Raw genomic sequence first — 9,313 nt, 5'->3', positions numbered from 1 at the left:
ATTTATTTATTATGTGTATGTACACTGTAGCTGTCTTCAGACACCCCAGAAGAGGGCATCAGATCTCATTACGGATGGTTGTGAGCCATTTTGTAGTTGCTAGGATTTGAACTCACAACCTTTGGAAGAGTAGTCAGTGCTCTTAACCGCTGAGCCATCTCTCCAGCCCCCCTGAGCTACATTTCTAATACCGTATCTGCTTTACTTGTTTGCTTGCTTGTTTGTTTTTGAGACAGGGTCTCACTGTAGCCTGAGTGACCTAACGCTACCCACATAGACTAGGCTGGCCTCCAATTAACAGATATCCTCCTGCCTGTGCCTCACAAGCACCGAGATTAAAGATGTGTGCCACCAAGCCCAACTCCAAATCTGCCATTGATACTACTGATCAATATATTGTGTATTAAAAACCCAAACATCTTTGAGGGGCCAGAGAGCTGGCTCAGTGCTTAAGAGGACTGCTGCTCTTAAAGGACTGGATTCCATTCCCAGAAACTTCTGGTGGTTTAGCACCATCTAGAATTCTAGTTCTGACCTCTGTAGGTACTACGCATGAATGTAGTACAGACAGACATAAAGGTAAAACATTCATAAAATAAATTGAACAGACATTTAAAGTTAAAAAAAAAACAACAATGTTTTGATTTTTCTGGGATTATCATTTTAAGTATCTTTCCCTAGGGTTATAGTAAATAGTCATATTGCTACCTTTTGTAGAAGGGTTTCACTAAGGTTTATACATTAAGTAATATGGTGAGAGCTTCATTTCATATCTAGTTATGAATTTAGATGAGACAGTAAGAATTTATAATCTTCACTACTAAGCACACATGCTTCTCTCACAAGAGTGGACAACTAAAAAATGCTAGGCAAAAAAACAGTTGCAAATGTTCTTTCCTTCCAGGAACTGACTGACAGAACAGTTGTTGAGTGCACACATGTCCAAGCAAGCACTCATGTGCACATGCGCATGGCTAGCACATTTATGGGGGATGGGAGAGGGAAACCAAGCATAAAGAGCTATTTTAGACTTTTACTGGCGCAGTTGGATCTACTCTGCTCTGCCTGATTAAACTCCACGGTTCAATTTCAGTCTATAGTTTCAGTTTAAAACATCAACAACCAAAACAAATGTGCAGCTTCTTGACCTTGTGCCATAATTGTTTATTTCTATATTTGTACTAGGTATCCAGGTAACCATCTATTGTTGAAATATCCTAGGTATTATTGTTCTCTTCGCTAACTGGTAGCAAGGGTGTTGATACTTGAACGGTGGCGTGAAAGGAGGAGTTTAAGTGATTGAGCAGAGCACTCTAATACTCCCTCTAGTAAAAAAAACTTCTTAAAAAAAGGTTTATTTTATATATATGAGTACACTGTAGCTATCTTCAGACACACCAGAAGAGGNCATCAGATCCCATTATAGATAATTGTAAGCCACCATGTGGTTGCTTGGACTTGAACTCAGGACCTCTGGAAGAGCAGTCTTATAACCACTGGGCCATCTCTCCAGCCCCTAATACCTCCTCTTAGGGATTTTTTTTAAACACAGAAACTAGATGCCTGGAGCAGTTCAGATACTATGCATACTTCTGGTTAATACAGTTTTCTGAGTGCAAAAAGAAAATCTTTTCCCTACTTCCCACTTCCTCTCCAATCCTTTGATGACTTTTACAATTCTTCTGGTTTAGGCTAACATATAGGGTAACGGCAATACACAAAGAATCCACAAGTCTGCTAAGAAATCTAATACTAGGCAGCATAACTGACTCAATTTGTTTGTTTGTTTGTTTGTTTTTTCGAGACAGGATTTCTCTGTGTAGCCCTAGCTGTCCTGGAACTCACTCTGTAGACCAGGCTGGCCTCGAACTCAGAAATCTGCCTGCCTCTGCCTCCCAAGTGCTGGGATTAAAGGCATGTGCCACCATTGCCTGGCTCAATTCGTTTTTTTAGTGACTGGATCTCCCTAGTAGCACAACCTGGCCTCAGTTGGTGCCTCTCTTATCTCAGCCTCAGGAGTGCTGGAATATATATATATATACATACATACACACAGTGAGAGTTGGTGCCTCTCTTATCTCAGCCTCAGGAGTGCTGTGTGTATATATGTGTGTGTGTATATATATATATATATATATATATATATATATATATATATATATATATATATAGTGAGACTGGGCTATGACCCCACTTTTACCTTAACTTCCATAATCACTTTTTCCTGAAGAGTCTTGTTATATAACCCAAGCTTGAACTCATAATCTCCTTCCTTAGCCTTCTAAACACTAGGGTTACAGGTGTCTCTCTACACCTTATTATTTCTTCATTTCTCATTTAGTCTTTTAAAAATGTCATCCTTATGTATCTTTATGTAACTTGTTGGACCTCAAACTCAGACCTGCCAGGAATGCTGGGATTAATGGCAAGCATCCCCACAGCCTGTTCTGTCTTATTTCTTTGAGACTCAAATGGGGGTAGGAGAGGCTGGTGATCAGCAATCTTCCTGTTTCTGCCCATTCCATCCCATTCCCACTACACCAAGGATTATACACAGGGTCTCACTATGCAGCTCTGGCTGGCCTGGAACTAGCTATAGCTATGTAGACCAAGCTGCCCTTAACTGTCTGCTACTGTACATGGTCCCCCACCAGCTTACTACTAAACAGTTATATTTAAATACTTCTAGACTTACAGGAAAGTTTCAGGAATGATGTAGTTCTCTCACATAATTCATACAGTATCTTATACAAAGTGCCATTATTTGAACCAAGAAACTTAACACTGATAAATCTATTAATGAAGTTCCATTCAAATGACACCAGTTTTCCCATTAATCAATGTTCCTTTTCAGTTCTAGGTTCCAAGACAGGATCCTGTTAGATCCAAGTGGCTACCCTTATAGAGGAAAATCACCCACACCCCATATTCTACCTACTGCCTTCCCAAAATAATAATACCCCAAGGCATAATAGAATTAACTTCCTAAAATAAAGCCTTACAGTATATATCTAGTACCTTCTCTAATCTGGTAAGCCTATGAATACAAGTGTTTCCTATATTCTATGGTTTACTGTTGGTTAAAATATCTTGCACCCTCCAATCTTATGTTAAAGGATCTGATTATCTGGAATCAGCATCAGTAAACTCTAAGAACTTGGAAAGAATCTTCATGTTTAAAACAGATCCCGCATTACATTTAGTTCTTTTCCTCAGTCTCTTACCTTGCCTTTTGTGACCTTAATATTTTAGAAGAACAGTGTCAGTTTGGACAAAGTCTGTTGCTTTAAGTTTGTGTAATATTTTATCATGATTTGAAAGAAAAAAATTTAGAAATGTTTGTCAAGAATAACCAACACTGAAGAAACAATGTGTCCAGGCTCCTGCTCTCCCTTTCTTATGGAGTATGAACCTTGACCACTAGGTCTGCACGCTATCTCCACCATCAATTACTTCTTCTTTTGTAGTTAATAATTATTTCAAGGGAGACACTTTGAGACTCTGTAGTTATCCTGATTCTCCTCTACCTTTCACCCACTAGCATCACAGGCAGACATTAAATGAAACAATTACTTTAGTAATGCTTGCATACTGGTGCCTTCCTGTTTCCTTCCTACCTGTTGTATGTCCACTGAAGAACTTCAGTTCTGTTCAGTGCCTCATCCCTTCTCTATTCACTGACCTAGTCAGTAAGCTGTTATCAGTATGGACTCATACTGTTTATGGGTTTAAATTCCACACTATCATTCTCTTTGCAGTTCACAATGTTTCAGCTTGACCATTAGGCACTAACGCTGGCCCCTATCCTTCCAATAAACTTTAAGACAATAACTTCGTTTTTAAAAACAGGACCTCAGCCAGGCCTGGTGGCGCAGGCCTTTAATCCCAGCACTCGGGAGGCAGAGGCAGGCGGATTTCTGAGTTCGAGGCCAGCCTGGTCTACCAAGTGAGTTCCAGGACAGCCAGAGCTATACAGAGAAACCCTGTCTCGAAAAAAATAAAAAAAAAAAATAAAACAAAAAATAAAAACAGGACCTCATCACATTGCTCAGGTGGCCCCTACACTTAAAATCTTCCTCCTTCAGCTGGTATTGCAGACTGGTGCTACTGGACCCCGTTTACCACTAATCCTTAATTTACTATATTCAACATATCATCCAAGAATTAGCATTTCCTGGGAGCTCATTAGAACTACAAATTTGTACCATCCCTGAGACCCATTAGACCTGAATCTCTGTCTCATGCCAGATGACCCTTTGAGACAGGGTATACTGCTGAACCTGGAGCTAGTCTGAGGTTACACAGCCATACCTGACTTTTTTACTCCTAGACTGGGATCTGAACTCAGGTCCTATAAAGTCTAACATTTAAAGAAAACATTTCTCTTTTACTTTTTTTTTGGTTTTTTTCAAGACAGGGTTTCTCTGTGTAGCCCTGGCTATCCTGGAACTCACTCTGTAGACCAGGCTAGGCCATTACTATTCTTATTTCCCTATAAAATGTTAAAACTATGTATGGGCCAAATAGTCAAAGCATAAACACTGTTACTTCTATGCAGAGAAGTTTGAAGTTAGTCCCTAGGATGAATATAGAATGACCCAACATCCACAGAAAGTCTACAAATACTGGCAGCAATCTCCTCTTCTGCCTGCTCCTCTGATCACTTGAATTCGTCTTTATGCTGTAGCTGTTCTTAGCCACAAGTGCAACACCACCACCTAGATGGCCAAAGGCAGCACGACACTTAAGTGCATATGGCGTGGAGCTCACGAGAGGTTACCAAGGTCTGTCTGGAGCTTCTAAGCTGCAATAATGAAAGCCCTGCTGTTTTGCTCCAGAAAGTTAGAAATAAGCAAATCCAGGTCCCTCTGTTAGAGCTACCTACGCCTTCAGAGGGCAAAATCCACCATTTTAAATCTGGTTTTGTCAAGTACTAAAAAAAGTTACTCTAAAGCAGAATTACTAAAAAGCAATGTGATCTGCTTTGTAGAAGTTATGAAATTACAGATGAACTTTCTTCATTTCTATCTGGGCTACCAAAATCATGTTCTATATATAATCCTTCTAATATTTTATATGGAAAAATAACCCCGCATTTAGTAATAGCTGTTTTTACTTCTTAAATGACCCTACAATTCTCCACTTTACTAAGGAAACAGGCTCTGAAGTAGTTATCTGCCAAAGTCCTACAATCCTCACTGAGGCCAGCAACAGGGGACTGACAGTTCAGGAAGCCCCATCAGTTATGACTCCAAAGTCCATGTGCATAATCACCGTTCAAGATACCCTTAGTGACAAACGCTTGTCTTACTGCACAAAATCTATGATAAAATATGACAACTATGCTAAAAAGCCATTTGTAGGTCAACTTACAAGGGATACTGGGGATTCAAAAACATGGGTGGAGGCTGCAGAAAGCCAACTATATGGGCGTTTCATAGTGGTCTTAGTGTTTAATAGGAAAGTGAAAGGCAGAGAAGGCTTCTCTAAACAAATTTCCCCTTGGGAAATTTAAGAAGCACTTTAATTCCTTGGAATGGTTTAAAATAACTATATGCAGGATACAATGCACAACTGTAACAGCCAAGCGTTGGGGTACAACTCTCTAACCCTACTATTTAGGAGGCAGAGGCTTGTGGTCTCTGAGTTCACGTTAAACTGGCCTAATAGTGGGTCCAAGTAAGCCAGGGATATATAATAGAGATCCTAGCTCAGAAAAATAAACTAAAAAACCCCCACAAAGTAAGCAAACAAACACCCCTACTCTACCTCTTAAGTGACCCGCTAAATTCTGGATGTTTACTACAGAAGCTCTAGGTGTGGTAGCTCTACCTTAGGAGGGGAACTTGATTTAAGAAAAAAAGCTTAAATGAGTCAGCTAAGGTCATGTGATACCTGCAACAAACCTCGTTATCTAGGAGTGGACTCTGCATCCAGATCAAGCGACACTTCTTCAGGGCCTCAAAAGTTTTCATAAAGAACCTCAGGCTGTTTTGTTCAAACTATCCCAATCCAAAAGACTTCCTAGAACATTTTTATTTTGTCTACTACGAAGTTCTTTACTTTAAACCATTTTCAATTTCCAAAGGAATTATACAGTATATAAAACTGGTAGTTCTGGGTCCCTGCTGTAGCCTTCACAAAACAACAACAAAATCCTCTTATACATTTAAAGAAGCCATTCTTAAACCTAAGGGTGAGGTAGTTTGATCCCAGGGCTCCAAAGACAGAGGCGGGTGGATCTCTTGAGTTCCAGGCCAGCCAGGGCCACAAACGGAAACCGTATCTTCAAGGGGAAAAAAAAAAAGTACAGATAACACAAACAAAACTGGCATTTTTAGTTAGAAAAGTTAGCTCATCCCTGGATCTATATAAACAAGCATAAAATTTGACAGAGACTACTACAGATTTTGTTCAAAGAAAAGTTTTTTTTTTTTAAAGCTGGGTATGAAACACAGTTGAGAACATAAATAGGTTAAGTAAAATAATTACGAGCTTCAAAGTTTGTCTTTTTCACCATTATTAGTAACTGAAAAACTTAACTGTTCTCTTTTAAGGATTAGATACGCAGCGAGATAAGAGAAATGGACTCCTACAATGAGAATTCTCGTTTATATTTCAAAACTTTTGAGTAATTTTACCTTTCGTCTGAAGTCCCTATCAAAAATCTACTCTCATCTGGTTTCGTTTTACGCTTGGAAGATTCCAGGTATATTCTCAGCACCCTCCCGGAAATTACAGACCCATCCCAACCTACCTCGATTTCTGTTTGTGCCGTAGGGGAGGTGGGGGTGGGGAGGGATCCTTTCTCAAAGACCTTTTGAAAGGAGAAAATAGTAGTTCAGACACTAAAATATGTTAAAGTTATGTTTTCGTTTTGCTTACTTACAATTTCCAGCCAGGTTTTAAAACACGGGACAGTCAGGATCAGCGGCACCGCTAGGCTGTACCTCCAGCTCCACAGCGCTGGTCTGCAACCCCCCGCCGCCACGGCAGAATGTCGCCTGTACCGCCCACGTGACGTGAGCTCCGCAGGGAGGAGCCCGCGGAATGCTGGGATAGGTAGTCCCTTGGCCCCACCTCCCCCAGCTCCTCCCACTAGACTTCCGAGAACCTTAGTGCTGGCGTCTGTGCGAGCTATCCAGCCACAGCCTGCACCAAACTCAAGGTGGAAGTGTCTCTAAACAGGCTGCAAGACTCTGACCACCTTGTCCTTTAAAATAACCTGAAATTCAAAGTTTAGAAATCCCCACGGGGCCGGAGAGATGGCTCAGCAGTTAAGAGCACTGACTGCTCTTCCAGAGATCCTGAGTTCAATTCCCAGCAACCACATGGTGGCTCACAACCATCCGTAAGGAGATCTGACACCCTCTTTTGAAGTGTCTGAAGAGAGCAACAGTGTACTTATATATATAATAAATCAACCTTTAAAATAAAGAAAAGAGGGCCTGGAGAGATGGCTCAGAGGTTAAGAGCACCGACTGCTCTTCCGAAGGTCCTGAGTTCAAATCCCAGCAACCACATGGTGGCTCTGAACCATCTGTAATGAGAACTGATGCCCTCTTCTGGTGCATCTGAAGACAGCTACAGTGTACTTAGATATAATAATAAATCTTAAAAAAAAAAAAAAAAAAAAGCCCATGAAGGCAGTAAAGTTGAGACAGTAACTGACAAGTGGCAAGCACCAGTCACAACTTTGAACACAGTCTCTTAACCTAACTAGAGGCTATCCTCAAAAATGACTGCTTAATCTAAATCTCAGTTTGTGTGTGGGTCAACGGGGACAAGGTTTTATACCTACATGAAGTTGTTATGAGCACCTAAGTAGCGTGTCTGCTAACAGGCAATAATAGACTAGGAACCAAAAATAGCTATTATTTTGGGGTTTGGTGATACAGCCTTTAATCTCAGCATTCAGAAGGCAGAGGTAGGTGTATATCTATAAGTTTTACTTGGGCTGGAGAGATGGCTTAGTGGGTAAGAGCACTGACTGCTCTTCCGAAGGTGCTGAGTTCAATTCCCAGAAACCACATGGTGGCTCACAATCACCTGTAATGAGATCTGGCGCCCTCTTCTGGTCCTTCTGAAGACAGCTATAGTGTACTTATAATAAATCTTTGGGCTGGAGTCAGGGACTGAGAAAGTAGGGCCAACTGGAGCGAGTGGGGCTGACCAGAGCAAGCAGAGGTCCTAAATTCAATTCCCAACAACCACATGAAGGCTCACAACCGTCTGTACAGCTACAGTGTACTCATATACATAAAGTAAACAAATCTTTAAAAGTTTTCCTTTATTTAGATAGGATTTAAGTTGACCAGCTTACCTGAAACTCATTCTAAGTCTCAGAGTCAAACTCAGGATTCTCCTTCCAGTGTAGGGATTAACAGGCCTGTGCTGCTAGGCCAAGCTCCAGCTCTATTTTAATTTTTACACTGTTCATTTTTTTTTTCTGTGAGAATAAGTGGAGCCAGCTACTATGCCCTCAGTTAATTTCAAGTATTTTAATCTTTTGGGTTTTTTTAAAAATTGATTTTGGCTTTTTGAGACAGGGCCTCACCATGTAACTCTGGCTGGCCTGGAGCTAACTGTAGACTAGGCTGTATCTACCTTCCAAGTGCTAGAATTCAAGGTATCCACAACCATGTCCACTTTGAAGTTTCATTTTGCTTTGATTTTTGGAGACAGGGTTTCTCCATGTAGCCCTGACTGTCCTGGAATTCACTTTATAGACCAGGCTGGCCATGTGCTCAGAGATCAGCCTCCTGATTGCTGGGACTAAAGGACTGTCCCACCAGGATGGTTTACACAACACTGGGGCTAAGAGCCACGTTTTGGCGCTTGCTAGGCTAGCATTCTGTCACCTGAGCTACATTCCAAGAATTTCCTCCTTTCCTTATTAACAATTTTGTCCTTTGCTACAAAAGCCATAATCCCCATAGTATTTCCTTGCCCAATCAGAATCGTGATTATGCAGCCGGGCATTGGTAGTACAGGCCTTTAATCCCAGGACTCAGGAGGCAGAGGCAGATCTCTGTTTGTGGCTAGTCTGATTTACAGAGCCAGAGCTACACAGAGGAACCCTACTTCCAAAAACCAAAAGAGAGAAAAAAAGGGATTATGCATACTAACTCACTATTTTATTTCTATGTGTAGAGTGCAGCTATGGGAGTTAGTGTGAACCATGCTCTTGGTGTTTAAGGAGGTCAGTGGAGGGCATCAGGTCATCTACAGCCAGTTACAAGCTATTGTGAGGCGCCTTGTGGGTGCTGGGAACAGTAAATTCCCTTAAGTAACTCTTTTTTTTTTTTTTTTT

The 9,313-nt window shown here is 41.0% G+C and overlaps 2 protein-coding genes across 6 annotated transcripts in view; both read right to left on the bottom strand.

Moving 5' to 3' along the window:
• Positions 1–9,313, bottom strand: part of Tor1aip2 (torsin 1A interacting protein 2) — a 19,031-nt gene that overhangs the window by 6,202 nt on the left and 3,516 nt on the right. Inside the window, exons 1-2 of one of the 3 annotated variants that reach the window (XM_021197540.2) lie at positions 6,890–7,026; positions 6,758–6,817 (exon numbers count right to left, since the gene is read on the bottom strand). The gene's annotated coding sequence lies outside the window, so the exon portion shown is untranslated. Of the gene's footprint in view, positions 1–6,757; positions 6,818–6,889; positions 7,027–9,313 lie in introns of those variants that run through there. The other 2 variants (XM_021197541.1, XM_021197539.2) reach the window with 2 other exon arrangements.
• Positions 1–9,313, bottom strand: part of LOC110321330 (torsin-1A-interacting protein 2) — a 32,054-nt gene that overhangs the window by 19,356 nt on the left and 3,385 nt on the right. Inside the window, exon 1 of one of the 3 annotated variants that reach the window (XM_029538247.1) lies at positions 6,890–6,975. The exons of the other annotated variants lie outside the window; for them this stretch is intronic. The gene's annotated coding sequence lies outside the window, so the exon portion shown is untranslated. Of the gene's footprint in view, positions 1–6,889; positions 6,976–9,313 lie in introns of those variants that run through there. 3 annotated transcript variants of the gene reach the window in all.

This window comes from Mus pahari, chromosome 5 (assembly GCF_900095145.1).
Source record: "Mus pahari chromosome 5, PAHARI_EIJ_v1.1, whole genome shotgun sequence".
NCBI classification, from domain to species: domain Eukaryota; kingdom Metazoa; phylum Chordata; class Mammalia; order Rodentia; family Muridae; genus Mus; species Mus pahari.
Note: the sequence above shows the minus strand (reverse complement) of the source record. Positions and strands in the feature narration are given on the sequence as shown.